A 16,575-nucleotide genomic window follows, 5' to 3' on the forward strand; every position below is an offset into this window, starting at 1 on the left:
TTTCATGGCCACTTCTTTCAAGGGCTTATTTTCAGAAACTATCCACCCAGAAGATCAATCCACCTGGATTGCTGCTCAATAAAGTCGACAATGCTATTGTATATTACTGCTCACAAAGGTGCAGTGCTTCTAGAATTAAACAGTTTTGCAGTAATATAGTTCGTACTATGGAGTATCATCGAAAGTTTCGTGGAAATTGGGGTATTATGGACAAAGTTATTATATGTCAAAATTGGTTACTTGGCATGAACTTCCTGCACTCTAAGACGTAAAAATCAATACTACATTGAAGTGAATACTGCGAAATACTCAATGCATATACCCTAAAGACTATGTACAGACGTAACCACCTGGTACCCAAATATTCTTACATAAAAAATCAAAAAAACCATCCACACCTAAAGCGCAGTTTCGGACTGCGACTTTCAACAAAGCTTTATAGTGGAATTAATTCGTTGCAGAGAATCACTGAGGCTTGCATATAGGTTAGGATGATCAATAAGTATTATAATCTATTCTTTGCATAGAACAAAAGAGACTCTCAGTGGCAATATATCTGCGATGAAGTTACAGGAGGTACGAAATCAATAAAGACGAACTTTAAATGAATAAATTTGTGAATAGGAGAAGCAATGCAAAGGTTCCCTATTAGGATTCCGTAGTAAGTAATGTCGACCAGAGTTAGGTTTTACGCTTTAAGATACTTCGTCGGAACCTCTGTGATAATCTACTGTATCCAAATCTAAAGGATAAAGGTTAGGTTTTCATCACATATAAAGTCCAATCAAGAGCTTCTGACGCAAACCGTGATTGTTTGTCTGGTGTTCTTATGTCGAAATCATCATACCGGGGAATACTAATGTGCCAGAAGATCTTCCTAATCAACACTAACTGTAGTGAACGATACAAAAATGACGCATCGTTGCTGGCTGCAAGAATTGTTTGAACGCTAACTATAGTTTGTTCGCGGAGCCCAGTACATTGTCACTGTACTGTTTTATTCTAATATCGCTCTTTTTTAAGTTTCGCAAGTATACAGCGAACAGTGGGCCCACCTTGGGCTACATGACAAATCCACCGAATTTTCATCAATAACTTTTTGAGCGGCGTCAAAACTTGTCAAATTCAGTTCAAATATTGGCACGATATCCTTTGACTTAGTGAGCTTCCTTACAATGAACTGGCAATTCTTAATGACAATTGATGGAAGAAATCACGTATTACATTTCTAATATGTTCGCTGGGAACGGTCAACATAATATTGCTCTTCCCAAGAATTCATATTTTTTTTTTTGGTTCGGTGAAACCTACATTGCGTATGATAATGGTATGCGGGCTCCTATCGTTTAAGACCTCCAAATATTTAATGTATCTGTCAGCTAGACTAATATTCTAATAGAAGTTCATGGGGCTGGTGATGATTCCCTGCAACCAAGTCAATAAATGTGTTTCCCAGATCCACCGTTGCCATCGTGTATCTCACTGTGACGTCAAGTAATTCAGGTGTGGCGGAAACCATTTGCTTTATTGATGGCAAACACAAGATGCATACGTTGGTGTGGACTGACAAGCATAAGAACTGTTTTCGTTTTGACATTAAATTCAAGGCTAGTCTTCTTTAATCAGAAAATGGTGGCTCAGGTAGCATTCGCGGTGTTTGTGAACATTGATGGGACTTTCAATTGTACGTTATTCTATGGACTACAGAACATGGTATCGATGATACTTCAGTAAATTGGATCAATGCTATGCTAGCACGGAAATTTTTGTGTGCTAAAGTAGGTGTTGATCACTAGCTGATCGACAGAAGCAAAAAAAAAGCTGCTCACCTGTACTGGATACAGATCGGTACCTCAGAACGGTATGTAGAAATATGTAACATGCTGGTAACTTGTTTGGCAGAGGATGCCTCAATCATTGAATTTTAGTAAATCCAAAAAAAATGCAAAATCTTTATCTTCCAAGGATTAGATAATAAAAATAATAAGCTTTCAACTTTTGGAAGAAGAGAAATATCTGGAATTAATTTTAGATAGAAAGCTTGTTTGGAAAAAATGTATAAAGGCAAAGATGAAACCATCACTCACAGTTTAAAGGCTAAGGCCCCTATGTAGAGGAAAGGTCTCCTTGCCTTTCCTCCACATAGGGGCTTACCCTTTATATGCATTAGGTATACGTTGATATTATTCGATCGATATTCCCCTAGGCATCCGCAGTCTGGTAGGTTAAGCTAAGATAAAAGTGTTTTCAGTGCAAATTAGCCTCACTTGTAAGAAATGTATGTGAGACATTATCGGCACCCTGAGCACGACATCTGGCGCAGCTCTAAATGCACTATTCAATTTTTGTAATATTAATAATATACACATTTAGAACACCGCAATAGGAACAGTTCATAGACTAATTCGTTCCAAATAGAATGCATGGCAAATGTTGAGGATGATGCATGGCAAAATGTTGAGGGTTTCTAAATCAAAGGTCCTTGTGTCTAACTTTCAGATGAAAGCGAGAAAAGAGTTAGGCGATTCTAAGGGTGACGACCTGAGTGGTTGAAAAGCGATTGGAGGGCAGGTCATCGTAATTTGTACCAAATAACCATGAGGGGTAGCGACTAAATGTCTGAACCAAACGAGCATATTATAAAATTTGTCCTGTCAAAAGCGGGGAGATAAGAATAAGTATTGTGGACATTCTGGCTGGTTATAACATACGTATGTTCTAAATGGAAATATTGCAGGATGATACCGTGTCCGCTCTGTAATTAGAACTGGACAGCCTATGGACGCGTCGGATGTCAGATTTTTGGTGTTGATAACCCATTCACCCAATTTTTGGAGGGAAAACTTCGAGGAATAGATCTCAATATTACTGCTGATTTATTGTAACTAGAAGTTTATAGTCACCGAAAATTTCTGGCCCAACTCTCTATGACTATATTTTGTGATCTTATTTGTGAATCTGGGAGACTGAACATTCAATCCATGCAGAATCAGAAGTGATGTGTTTCGACCCAGAGAAGAACGTAAACCTTAGCCCCATCTTATGAGTCATGTGAAATTTTGGAAGGCATTATAAAATAGTGTTAATCTAAGGAAACATCACCTTTAGTTCCTTCAGGAGCATTGCAAGAATTCGGCATAGATACTTTTTCTTAACTATGCATTTGCAACAAAATATGACAAATATGCTCGCCCCTACAGCAATCTTTATTTTTTTTATTCTGAATACATAATACTTATATAACAATGTCGGAAACTACGGAAGTGTTTCCACAACAGTTTGACAACATGGTGTCACTATAGTTTCATCATTGTCAAACGTATAATACATAAATATTGAACAACATATATGTACATATTTACAGACATCAGGAAGCATGCTGTTTTCATGAGTTGCTATTGATATGCAACTCAGGTGCCCACCTCACACCTGAAAAACTGAAGATTTCTATTCCGCCAAATACGAGTTAGCCAGCGATAGGTATACCTATCGTATTGGACAGTATATGCTTGAGTAATTCATCATCATAATCATATATTCAATAAAACTGAACTTGTGACCGCCACAAACAAACAAACAAATAATAATTGTGAGAATTTAATTCGGGCCAATTGAAAACAATAAGCGGATGAGTTGTCAGCCTTGCGGCATCTCACTCATTCGTTTGGATATCACATATGAGGCGGTGTACGTGTCCCGTCACTACGGTATCTCTTTCACCTCATTTTCATAAGTGATGAATGTGTTAGCTTGGTTTGTGTCATTACTACATGTCTATTGTTACTATTGTTTCTGTTGTTATTGCGTAGATGATGGAGATCGGTATAATATTGCCCGGCTTTGACTCTGTCAATTTTTATGCTGTTTTTGTTTCCATATGTTCGTTTTTTAACTCGTACTTGCCATTTTCTTCTTCCCCACATGCACGAAATATAGTAATTCACGTTTCATCCGCCAGTTTAGTATGCCGGAATACGAATATATATATGTGAGGCTACTATGGCCCCGTTATTTCTCATGTTCAAGACGACAACGAATGTTATTCATTTGCGAATCATTGATGAAATGTTGGATACTATTTCACTTGTTCTGAATACAAAAGTTGCATCAGTTACGGCAGTGATTAACCCTGAATAGTAGATCAAGTGAAAGGATCAGTACCAGGTTTCCAATCACACTTCCGCGTCTAGTGTCAGTTTTTTTTAAATATTTACGGAAAATGATATTTCTGAAAATGACATCTCAATAAATAGTTTACATCCGGCTGCTATCAATGTCATCAATCCTAATATTATTCTAAATATTATATATTAATATTAGGAACTGAGCAAGATTGGTCACCAACAGAATAAGTTAAAAATATGACCGACTTTGTATAACCTAACAATGAAAAGACTGTTTACACAATGAGGCATATTTTCATATACTCCATTTAGTTTTGATTTATAGCCACCTTGCAATTCTAGGGCTAATCTGTTCGAAGACCTCGAATTAACTAAAGAAATAGGTTCACACTCATTGTATTCTATGAGCGTCCCCGATTTCAACATACTATTAGTCAGTTTTTTGTCTTAGCCTCTCTTAAGTTTTCTGATTTGCATGTGAACTGAAAACGTGATCTGGTTTAGCCGCTTAAACGCAGGTACTTTTCAGATGGTGTCCATGTATATACATTCCTATGTACCTTGCGGTGAACAAGCTCCAAGCTTCGGCTAAATTTCCGTAGCAGATGAAGTTTATGCAAGATATGTACACATAAAAATATACAGGTAGTTTGCAGGCAGGTTGGTCAACTTGCTTGGCCGGCAACAAACAGTACGTCTATAAGAGATTGCGACAAAGCTGTTAATGGGATGCGAAAATGGCAAAAAGGTGAAAGGTGATAATTTTCGGTGACTTTAAAAATAGAATTTCAAGTGGTCGTACTGTAATAAAACAGCCACAAGAAAATTCACTAATGAAAGATTTCGATGTTCTAAATTTCAAAAAACCCTCATCATATATTAGAATATAATTGATTTGAACCTATTCGCCTAAGGCCAAAATTACAATAACATTTTTGCCATTCGGATTTTTTTCTAGAAGATTGTTAATAGTTTTCTCCTTGAATACATTTTAGCAGAAATTCATCTTTTGAATGAAGGTTACAGCGAAAACTTTTCAAAATGCTATCATTATGGCAAAAAAAAAAAAAAAATGACGGAGAAAACCTCTTGATGAAATGCATTAAATTAGAAGAAGGAATGATGAGAGCGAGCTAACCAAATTTTCTTATGCAAAGTTTTATTAGCAATTTTCTATAATCGCAACGGAAAGCTAACCTAGAAATGTAAAGTTTTTTCCTTGAATCTTAGGCTGATAAATTTTTCTCCAAGTCTTTGAGGTAGGATATTATAGAGATGAACAAAACAACAACCAACCAAAAATACAGTATGGCAAAGTTGCGATCAAAATTAAATTAAATTAAAAAAAAAAAAAAATAGATTGCCTCTTCGCAATATTTCTGTTGTTACGCCCTTTGTCGAATATAAGCCATCTACAAAAACTTTTCGCCATTATTGCTTCTTACCCCATTTTATTTGATTGAGACTTTTCTTTAGCTTCATTATCATTACATTTAAGTGCAAGTGATACGCCTACAACAGTGAAACAAGCATAAAGTCGAGCACTAACATTGATCACCGGTATCGGGAGGCACTCAATTAGTTCAAATAAAAAATTGCCCGTTTTTTCGCTTTTCTTAGAAGTTATTTGTGAAAAACTGGATAAAGATACAAATAAGAATTTTTCACCATATATTTATTGATATCTTGAGTATGCGTAGTAATTTTCCCAGCCCCATCTGCAAAAAACTTGTTTTTCTGCTGCCACGCCAGATTTCGCTGTGATCACCTTACGTAAACGGCATTTTTTCACCGAATATAGTTATGTGGGGTATCAAACAAAAGATTTCGATTAATACTTTTTAAGCCAGATATTAGGATCCGAAAAAAGGCAATTACTTCAAGGAACCATTCTCAGAAACTACCCAACCGGAAAATCCGAAACAAATAGTGGTCCTAGCATTTAGTATCTAGTCCGCAAAATACACTACGTTACGATATCTGCTCAAATAATTTTAATAATAGTATATTTTTATATTTTGGAAATTTACTGGGAATCCCCCTTAAAGGATCTAGGATTTCAACATTTTTTATTTTTTTTGCACTTGAAAAGTTTATTTGGACTCCGAAGAATATATTTCTAAACTTTCAATTCCAATGAAAAGTCTAAAAAGTCCCTAAAAAGTTAAAAGACTGAAAAGCGTCGAAAGTATCGACAGTATTTGAGTGAGCGAGCGCTGAATAAGGTTGTTATCTTTCATTTCTTTTATATATAAGTTTTGTAGTTGACTTTTTGAGATATATATACGTACTTTATAAAAAGTATAATCATATGTCATTTCCTTGTATATAATAAATTCACTTAATCATTTCATTCATTCAAAAAAAAAAAAAAAAATATTGACAAAAACAGTCGTCTGGACGAATTCATCCTAGATCCGTAAAATTCGCAGTAGGATAGGCTTCGATACGAAGCATATTGGAAATTTTGGTGGAAATCGTACTATTATTAACAAAGTCATAGTAGGTCAAAGTTGTTCCATTTGTGTCAAATAACTACTGGCTAAGAGATAAAATACCAGCAACACGTTGAATTGAATATATAAGTGGAACCTTCCATGCAGTCAAATATTTTTACATAAAGAATCTGATTCTAAATTTTGTTTATTTTACTTCTCTCGAACAATTCAACTAATTTGTATTTATAAATTTGAAGTCACCTAGTAAAATGGTTTTGAGTTTTGTAAATTATTTTCGATTACTGTGATCATTCATTATATGATTTTGATTCAGACAGTCCAAGTGAACACGTGATTTTGTCTTGATAGATTTGATAGATCAAGCAATAAAGGACGGTATAATTGAATGTGTTGATTCCACATCGGGAATGTTACAAAACTAATTCAATTTTTGAGGTGACCGATAAAATGTTAGAGAATGGATCACGTACAATTAATAATCTTGTTCCACAAGTAGATATATTGCTACTTAAAAAAATTCCATTGACATGTTTTAATATAACTTTCTTTCTATGAAAGCTAAATGAATTATATGCAACATGCAAGGATTTGATTAGCATTCTTCGTACCATTATCATGCGACAATACTATCCACCATATTTCATATATTTTTGAATACGTCCATGTATGTTGGATCGAAGATACCTCATTTATTTCTTACAATTTCTCCGTAGGCTAAGGTTGCACTTTATGGGAATTTGTATGAAAAGAAATGGAAAGTGATATTTCCGTGAATTTTGATACGTCATGAACGGTACTATTGTAAATTTTCTGCGCTATAATCGTACAATTGCTATTTGGCTTAACAGTTTCTAGTAACAAAACTACAATTTGTAGAGGGGAAAACATCTAAAGCAATGGAAAAGTGAAGAAAATTACACTTTAGACCATTACAAATACATACGATCTTTTTGAAAGAGAAATGTAGTTTAATCGTCAATAATTACCGTAGCTGAAACATTTACCGATGAACTAGGAGTTGAATGGATCCTAAGATGCAATCCAAAGAGCTATGACCGGCCATTTTATTTGAAAATGAAAGTGAATGTCTAAGATCAATGACCAATTAAATGAATGATTGATTGAGAATTTTACATGGGTACGTACATACACGATATTTACCCGATGCAACTATAAACTTAACGAACGAAATAGTGGTGCTCCCTCGCAATTGTTGATACTATATTCATTAAAGATGATTGTCTTCTAATAGAAAACGAACTATCTTAAGAAATCATGAGATGATGCATGGCTGGCTTAATAATAGATCACGAATGTATTATTAGATCATTCATGCGTGGCCTTATGTGGACTGAATTGGGCTTGCCAGTTGATATCAAAAGGAAAGTTCGATAAGTTTAAACTAAGTTAAATTTATTATATAGATATTAATCGTGAACCTAAAGTATGATTAAATGTTCCAGACTTTCGAACTACCGATCCTTGGAAATATTCAGTACAGGTATCTTGACTAAATATACCTTAGTCCATTTCGAGCGATCCAAATTAATGCGAGAAAACCCTTTCTACGATACAAAGGTGATTTATGTAAGAATTAGATTTGTCATTACTGAAGCGGATTTCGATCCCTCATCTTTGGTCTAAAAACTGGTAACTCTGGCTAACTTTTACAAAACATACGTAATCACTATCACTAATAACAATGGAAGGAAGAGAGCGAAAAAAGATCGTGCACTCATTGAGCATAGATACTTCTAAAAAGCTGAATTGAAATGGAATCTCGGTTTGGTTGAATGATCAATGAATATACTCGGTAAAAAGTAAAAGCTGGCAGTTCATACACTTTGCTGATCGCGATGTAGTTAGGAAGGAAAATTAGTTTTATGCATATTTGAAGTAATGTTCAAAGGTTGCTGTCAAATTGTACCGCATAGGTAAATAAAAAACTACTTTATCTCATCGTATTATGTTTGTCAAAATTAAGTCTTGAAGAATTCAGTATAATAAATAAAGTACCTATTATCTGATTCCCAATTTGTGTAGATGTGCTTTTGGTGTTCCCGCAATAAGAAAGACAAAAAAAACAACAACTGACAACTTGAAGCACCATTTATAGATGCAGACATGAAATGAGGGGGTTGTGTGGGCTGTAGATTGAATTGTTGTTTTCCAACATTTTCTTTGCAAAAAAGAGCGAGCATTTTTCAATCGGTATTTCCCACCTACGATAGATAAAAACTTTGTTTTGTAAAATGTCAGCGAATAAAGTTTAGATCTAAAGGCACGGTATTAGATACAACATTAGATTACAAATGGGAACTGTGAACAAAAAGCAGAAGATATTATTGTGGCGCCTTAATATGTGTAAAAGGTCTGGTTTTGAAGAGTTCAGAATTGTCGTACGCAAACCAAGTAACTAGAAATTTGATGGTCCGTTCAAAACAATAAGCGCCTTGTGAATGGTTGATCACTCAAATTCAAGTGAGATGTTGCGTTAGTAAAAAAAAAAAACAGAAAATCCCTGCACCATATTTTAAGAAAAATATATGCTTGTCGTATTGGATAGAAAGCATATGTTACTTTTATACTATTTCGAAACAATACAATCTAGAGTAAAGTGTAAATCATGAACTCATGGCTTTAGAAAGAGTTGAAGTAAAATATTCGCAATGCTTCTAACTATGGCAAGGTTTTATTCATCTGAAGTTTGTATATGTTCATGTGCATTAATTGAACTTTAACTAAGTATTCATTTCTGGAAAGACCTGAACTGAGTATAGAAAATTCCAATTAAGTGTTCATGACATATCAAAGAAAAGTTGTTATTTTTCAGAACAATACCTAGTCGCTTTACTATTCTCGCTAAGTGAAATAATTGGCCTCTAACATCTGATGTCCAAAGACCTATTATTTTCAGTTCTGGGATATCCTATTTATACCATGTCTTCATGACAGTTATCTGGGATTACAGCCTATAATGATGTTTTCAATTCAAGCGAATTCGAACCGCGTATGGACCTTTATTTTATGTGAAAGTGATAATTTCTCCAAGAGGTTTAGGAAATTTCTAATTCCTTTTAGCAACGTTGGAAGTTCATTACCTGTAGAAAATCGGAATTGTGTGCTCGGAGGAAGAGAAGAAAACGACTCTGCAATTCCTATATAGTTTTCCGGTTTTCCCATATTTAGGAAGGAAATTCTCTCCGTATTTCAACGAAGAATCTCATCGTTCTCTAGCCTTTAGCTTAGTGTTTTCTGCTCATTCCTTGGTGGAGTATAGGGCATATACACAGTCAGATTGTGCTTAAGTTTCAAAATCATCATATTTAACGCTGTACAAGTGATAAGCGCACAGCAGCGAGACAAACACAAAACGAACACGGACACCTATGATGACTGGGTTTAAACCCAGGAGCAGCGAGATTGGGAGGCTGACGTCCTACCCCCTCAACCATCGCGGCGTCAAGTCTTCCTATATACTTAAAATCACAAAAGTGTGAAAGCGTCGCCGCCAGGAAAGTGAAATCGGGTCTTATATATGGATCGCAACTACTCTTCCCCTTAATACTTCAATCTACCTGTTCACGGCCATGACAGAATTCAGTACCTCGATTGAATTGACCAATGGGCGAGGTCAGACAAAAGGAGTAGGATCACTCACGAAACCATATATCATCAATAACGATCTAAGACATGTAATCCGCCATGCTGATGTAAATGCGAGAATGTGCCTACTCTTCAAGTCCACCCAGCTACTGGCCTATGCTGACGATATTGATATTATGGGAAGAACAACTCGAGGTAGACAATCCACCCTCCAGATCGAACAGGTGGCGGCGAGTTCTTGGGCTGTACATGAACGGAGGCAAAACGAAGTACATGGCGCAAACGTCAGCACCAAAAACAAAAGAACCAACACCGTCAAATGACGCTGGGTCAAATAAGAACAGTGAAGATAGGATACTACAACTTTGAGACTGTTGATAATTTCTCCTATCTAGGGTTGAAAATAGCAACCAATAAAAGCTACGATGACGAAATCCGCGCAGGATTGTTGGCGATCAACAGAGCCTTACTTACAAAAACTGTTCTGGGCAAAATGTCCATAGCAAGCGTTTTCGAGAAAGATTCTTCGAAGAATATTTGATCCCCTGCATGAGGATGAATATTCCGTAGCCTATATGACGACGAAATCTATGAGGGATACCATGACAATCTGGTTGTGGATAAAATCCGGTCACTTAATCGACATGGGCGAAGATGATCCAGCCTGGAAAGTCTATAAAGGCAGTATCTTTGGCAGAAATTGAAGATTGGAGAGCGATCGCGTAGACAAGGACGCCAGACAGTTTTTAGCGATATCGAATTGGTGGATCTCGACACAATGACCCGTAATGATGATGTTGAAGAAGCTGTTAGAAATTTTCCTGATATAGCTTGGTGAAAAGTTTTTGAATTCAGTTAAAAGTAGACAAGATACCTCTCAAATATATGCAGTTCAGATTTGATTTGATGCTGTCTAACTGTCACGTAGAACAAAAGGTCAAATCAAACTGTATATTGGCTTTCATGATCCTAAAATTCGTGAAACCACAAAGATTTTTGACAATGAACAAAGCCTACTGGAACTGCATAAGGGTTTTCCGGTGAAAACAGAAAAATCGTTTCTGTTTAAAGCTTACATGAATCTCAAAGAACACACTTTTCTTGTTGAATGCGTACACTAGACCCTTTGACACCTCATTTAGAAAGTGTGATCACATAATATCTGGACATTAGATTTCGTGAAGCAATATTTTTATAATATTATATGGAAAGATTTGTGTTGTTGTGATATGTGTTCATATAACTTTTATTCCAAAGCGTGTAGTGTCAATGCCAATAAGAAGGTAGCCCCCTGGGTGAATATTACTGGGTTTAAAGTTACTTGTCGGACAATCCTAGTTGTGTGTAGTGGACTAAAACCTATTTTGACGAAAAATACGACGAAAAAGGTGTGTCAGATCGTCAGGTGCAGGTTTTCTATCAGTTTTCTCATGGAAAACATTACATTACCATTCAAATGATCCTTAACGACTTCCGAATTTGAAAAATAGGAAGTATAGCTCGATGTGGATTGTAGTGTCTGACATAAGCCGAGTTTCATGAGGGCTTATCAAGAATTGCTTTTGCCAATCAATGACATTAAACAAAACTGAATTTTTGACGACCGATCCCCATGAAACAGGCACAATCACTGTCAGCGGCAGTGATCTGCCCAGAACTGAGCGATTTAAATACCTCGGGTCGACGCTATCAGTCAATGGACAACTGCGTTATGAAATTGCTTCACGCATTAACGCAACCTGGATGAAGTGGCGTTCCACAACTGGTGTTCTTTGTGATCGACGTATCAACGAACGTCTCAAATCTAAAATTTATCGCAATGTCGTCCGTCCAGTCGCTCTCTATGGTTCTGAGTGTTGGCCGACCATAAAAGACAATGAACGGCGTCTTGCGGTAATGGAGACAAAGATGCTACGTTGGACTAGTGGCGTCACACGTTTAGATCACATCCGAAATGAGGATATCCGCGATCGTTATGGGGTTGCACCGATCGTGGAAAAGTTGCGAGAGTCTTCGATGGTATGGTCACCCAATTCTCGCAAACGAGAATTCACTTGCCAAGATCGGTCTGAAAATCGAAGTCGATGGTAAACGACCAAAAGGCAGACCTAAACAACGGTGGCTTGATACGCTAGATGGGGATTTGAAAGCCTCGAGATTGCACCCAGATCAGGCATTCGATAGAGCCAAATGGCGAAGCCGATCACAACGAGCCGACCCCGCTTGTGAATGGAACAAAGGCTGAAGAAAAAAAAGAAGAAGAGGAGGGCTTATCAGGAATTGTTTTTGCCAATCAATGACTTTGATCTACTGAACTAGGTCCCTTGCACAGGATATCTTCTCCGAATTAGAAACTTCTTAATAACCTACCGACTACTCTTTGGTACCAGTAGCTGTCCGCTCCATTAGAAACGCAATGTAATGATTCTGCATGATAAGAAAAGATACATTTGATTTTTACCTTTTCTTCTTGCTGTACCAAACTGCAATTGTATCAGCGAATTTGAACTGTAATCAAAACTTCACGGGGAATGAACAATTCGCTTCACATTCCCATATTTTTGATTAAATACGTAAATGTTTATGATATCCGATATCAATTTAAAATCAAGCCTCTGACGTCACTGAAATGCTCAATATCTTATATATATTTACATAGCTCGTAGCAAACGTCGTTTATCAGTACGTTCGGTATGAACGCTGAATTAACATGATACGATGTTATTATTAATTGAAATAAAAGCGTTAAATGAAACTGACCCGTTTTCGAAATCAACAAACAAGGAACTGTCTTAATTATTCTAATCTACTTGTGACGCTTCTTTCTGCAATTTATTCTATTTTCATTAATTTAATTGACCCTACAAGATTATCACTTCAGGGGAACCATATCTTGCGATAATTTTCCAAATAATTTCCATTATTTACAAGTATTTCAACTAAGCATTAGACAAAAATGTTGAAGACATCAAGACCATGCAGTAGCTAACGAAAATATCTGAATTCAATTTAACCTCATTAAAGATACTTTTTGAATGCCATGAAACCGTTCAAGTAGATGGTTATTAACATTTAAAAGTAATTAAACAGTTTTTCTATTGTATGGAGTAGACCAGCAGAGCAGTTCTTTCACTGTTCATAGGCATGCAAAGAACAGATGAGAAATGGTTACGGTATAATGATCGCGCTCGAATAGGTAAACATGTGTGCGAGTCCAATAGAATATTCCAACCACCCTAGCGTAACGTAGGGTGCATCAGCTACAGGTATCCGGTTTCATCTGTTACATCCAGAATTTAAAGGCGTTTTTCAATAGATATTCCACTTGAGTAGAGCTCGATCGCAGGAAGAATTCAAGGGTTGGAACCACTACACTTTACACTGATCACTTCTACCTTTCCAGGCATTTCTTCAATTTTCTACCGATTTTTTCTTATTTTGCTCCAATAAAAGCACGAATATATTAGCCACACAATCACCACAATCACCTCCGTCACTCTCGATTCACTCAAGGCTGTTTACTATCGACTCCAATTGATTCAAACCTGACTGAATCGATTAAAACTCAACCGGAGAAGTGATCATTCCCACTCAAAGGGTGGCTTCACTAAACTACTCGTAAGCGGTGTGGGTGCAGATTCGTTTATTACCAGCGATCACTCTATGTAACTTTCGGTTGGGATCTTCTTCAATTTCGGGGGTTCAGGAAGTCGCTGTCGCTTCGTTACAACTATTCCGTCGTTTGTCGTTTCAATGCCGTCTAGTTAATGTTTTCTAAATGGCTTTACTAAGCATCCGCGCTTGCGTTATCATCGCACCGTTACAACCGCCATCGCGCACAGTAACTTCCTACTAAAAACAACACGAACAGCAAACTAACTTGACTATGGCTACTAAACGCTGCAGAGCCGGGGCGTATGGATCGGCGAACGCGCTCGATTCGCCTATGATCTTGTATAGATACTTTAACCATATAAAAATTGCTAAGAGTTGTTAATTACACTCTAAGCAAAAATGATGGTGTGTGATGTTGGGAGTTTTGAAAGTTAACATACTGAGAGATGAGAATTCTGGAAGGTTTCATGTCTAACTCTTCTAAAGGACAAAAGTGAAAGTGACTGGAAACCAGAGCATGTTTTATGATGACAACTATACAAATATAAGTGTTCGGTGGAAATAACTCAATTACTAACAAGTCGGGAAACCGGAAGCTCAGCGCTTCAGGTATGAAAGGGGTTTGTGTATTTCCTTTATAAAGAGATTTGAGTGTGCATTTGTCCCATTAGCATGTAGCACGAAAAATATGCATATATTATGTGAGAATTTCCACTTTCAAGTAATATTTACATTCATAGTCTTGAATTTGCAGAGAAGCGACAGTTTTGACCTAGTATAACTTTGTTAGTAATAGTGTGATTTTCACCAAATTTGGCAGGATCATGTTCTATGCTGTAGCCTACATTGCTGCATTTTGTGATTCTAGAGTGAAGTTAAGTGGGGTTTTCCTGTCAATTACTAAAAATTCTAGTAATGTACTATTATTAACTTTATTTTAACAGGTATCGGTATGGAGAGTATTTCGGAGCCTAGGCACCATATAGTGGCAGCCCCCTGATTTTTTCAGATTTTTCGGTTGGGTAGTTTCTAAGAATGGGATCGTTAAAGAAATGACCACTTTCAACCCCCCGCACTTCCCACCTTTTCAACATATGTCAAAACCACCTTCGAAAAGTACTAACCGAGACCTTTAATTTGATACCCCACATGACTATATTTGATGAAAAAAAAATTTACACCCCCATTTTGTATGTATGGGGACCCCCCCCCCCCCCTTAAATTCGACGTAAAAGGATGTAACTCACTATATGCGTGAGTGTTCACAGTTTCCACCTTTGTTTTCTTGTGGTATATTTGTAGATAAGAATACAACCTCCGTGGGAAATAGCCTAAATGAGAATATCCTCATAAAACTTGATAGGATTTCGTTGATTTCGAGCACTATTCGTTGCAAATCTCAATGGCAACTAAGTGGTAAAGGCCATGGTAGCCCAGAATACTACGAATAGAACGAAATCACAAACTTTCAACGAATCCCCAAAGACATCTTAACCTTAACGTACCAACTTCTCAATATCAGTCATAATTTTTACCGAGAATGTATAGTAAAATTGCGAAGGTAGGGGCCTCACTAACGTGAAACATAACAAAAGGGGAATCATACGTTCGTCCATATGTGATCATCGTTCAGTTGTTATGCGGTTAGGCTTCAATTTCCACTTCAACAAACCGTCGTCGAAGAAATTTCAATAAACCCCAAAACACTTTGCAATATGAAAACTGTGCGTATGTATGTGCATTGGAGAAAACGTAATTGAATGCAAACTGTTACCATCAGGTATGATACGATCGATTTCCGTAGCTTTATTAACACCTTGACCATACTCGTGTGGTGTCTGAACAGAAAAAAGTAGCGATCGAAAGAGAGTGGAGACTTGGTGCTCATTTTTCAAGTTCCAAGTAAGGCGAAAGCTTTTGCTAACTATTCGCGTTTGTTAAAATGACGACTGTTTATTTTTTTTTCATAAAATGCATTGAACTACGACTTTCGAAGTCAATATTCAAAGCCAAATGAATGCAAAGGCGATGGTTGAGTTTTGCTTTGATATAGGGTACTTGATTTCATTGCTAAAAACAATAAAGTAATAAAATTTATTGCTCTAGCATGATAGTTACTAATTTCGCTGTAATTTAAATATGGACGCTTAGACGCAAACTGTTATCTAATCATGTTTGTATTTTGCAAATCTATGTGAGATAGGGGTGCTGTGGCCGGGTGGCTTTGACGGATGGAAGCTCTTACAGTAAGGAAAAGGGAATCTTAACACAAGGCAGCACAACTGCCTTCAATATGGAATGACAAATAATAATAACACGAAATAAGGGGTAGAGCGCTAGCCTCGCAATCGCATTGTCCTGGGTTCGAATTCCAGTCGCCATGTATATTTGTGTTGATCCTGTGTTTGTCTCGCTGCTGTGAATCTACCACTTGCATAGCATTAAGTGTGCTGATAATAAAATTGAAGCACCGTCTCAATGAAAATTGAAAACCAAACCGTTTTTTTTTTAAAAATTTGGGTGTTTAACCCAAAAAAAGAGGAGTCTGTGGACTGCAAAGGAGGAAATAAGTTGCTCCCCAAGTGGCCCCGTCCATCACCAAGTGGCAGCAGCCTCAACAAAAAAAAAATTCTCTATACTTCACACAATATTAGAAATGAAATCAGTTTCAAAAAGTACTAATGGGACTCTTTCATTTAATACTCCACATGACCATTTGTTTTACAATCTTATAAAAACTCGAATTATTGTCGGCTTGGAGTTTTCTAAGC

The 16,575-nt window shown here is 36.7% G+C and overlaps 1 protein-coding gene across 7 annotated transcripts in view; it reads right to left on the minus strand.

The window, feature by feature from the left end:
• LOC119650418 (IQ motif and SEC7 domain-containing protein 1) overlaps positions 1-16,575 on the minus strand; it is a 238,119-nt gene that overhangs the window by 84,206 nt on the left and 137,338 nt on the right. Inside the window, exon 1 of one of the 7 annotated variants that reach the window (XM_038053220.1) lies at positions 13,840-14,106. The exons of 2 other annotated variants lie outside the window; for them this stretch is intronic. The gene's annotated coding sequence lies outside the window, so the exon portion shown is untranslated. Of the gene's footprint in view, positions 1-13,569; positions 14,107-16,575 lie in introns of those variants that run through there. 4 more of the 7 variants (XM_038053219.1, XM_038053218.1, XM_038053215.1 and 1 more) reach the window with 4 other exon arrangements.

This window comes from Hermetia illucens, chromosome 2, assembly GCF_905115235.1.
Source record: "Hermetia illucens chromosome 2, iHerIll2.2.curated.20191125, whole genome shotgun sequence".
NCBI lineage: Eukaryota > Metazoa > Arthropoda > Insecta > Diptera > Stratiomyidae > Hermetia > Hermetia illucens.